This window comes from Salmo salar, chromosome 12 (assembly GCF_965601325.2).
Source record: "Salmo salar chromosome 12, fSalSal1, whole genome shotgun sequence".
Taxonomy (NCBI): domain Eukaryota; kingdom Metazoa; phylum Chordata; class Actinopteri; order Salmoniformes; family Salmonidae; genus Salmo; species Salmo salar.
In genome coordinates, this window is record NC_138302.1 from 54,270,341 (window position 1) to 54,271,637 (window position 1,297).

The following is a 1,297-nucleotide window of genomic DNA, read 5'->3' on the forward strand; positions in this document are numbered from 1 at the left end:
AACCATGGCATGATCCCTCCCTGCTGTGTCCTTGTCCCACCCACACACTCTCTCCCCTCTCTGTCTCTCTCTCCCCTCTCTGTCGCTCACACACACACACACACACACACACACACACACACACACACACACACACACACACACACACACACACACACACACACACACACACACACACACACACACACACACACACACACACACACACACACAGCCTCAATCAAACAAAAAAACACAGTGACACAAAACACAAAGTAGTACAGAAGTAATATCCAAGAACCCTGAACATTTATTATGGTAAAGGTATACCCAAAGCACTCAGGCGGATCAAAGTCTAGATCCTTGGGCTTTGTTTATTATCAGTGAAGCATAAAGCAAATGTAAAACCTAAATGGCATATGTCTGTCTATTTACATAAGCATAGTCATGTCAAGACCCACTGAAGAGCCTTGGAACAATTAGATTGTAGATTTACTGAAAATGTCAGTGATACTAGTTTGAGTTCAATGGTTGAGTCCACATAAATGTCAGCTTCCCTTTTCAGTCTGTCCGGTAAAACAAGTTAGTCACCTCAGTTCATGAAAACTATTACAGAAATGCATTCCTGGATTGCGTAATAGCTTTTTTACCCTGGTGGGGATAATACACACGGCTCGAAGCACGACTCACATACACACAACTCTGGAAAAAAAGTATGGTTAGTTGTATATTAATAGAGAATGTTTGATTATTTCCATGTTATGTACTTGGTGGCCCACTTGGTAACAATCACCTCCCAGACCCACCAAGTGCAAACAGCCTTTGCCTTGTAGATGGTGGTCAGAGATTCAAACCTGAATGTAAACACAGGTACACAATAGACCTGTGTGTGTGTGTGTGTGTGTGTGTGTGTGTGTGTGTGTGTGTGTGTGTGTGTGTGTGTGTGTGTGTGTGTGTGTGTGTGTGTGTGTGTGTGTGTGTGTGTGTGTGTGTGTGTGTGTGTGTGTGTGTGCGTGTGTGTGTGTGTGTGTGTGTGTGTGTGTGTGTGTGTGTGTGAGTGAGTGAGTGTGTTTGTATGAGAGAGAGAGAGAGAGAGAGAGAGAGAGAGAGTGTGTGTTTGTATGAGAGAGAGAGAGAGAGAGAGAGAGAGTGTGTTTGTATGAGAGAGAGAGAGAGAGAGAGAGAGAGAGAGAGAGAGAGAGAGAGAGTTTGTATGTTCATGGTGGCAGTTAGAGGATCCTCTGTCAGCTTGAGTTTCATCAGAAAGACAGCGTTTATTGAAGAGGGTGGAATGCAAACACAAAAAAAGTAATCAAAC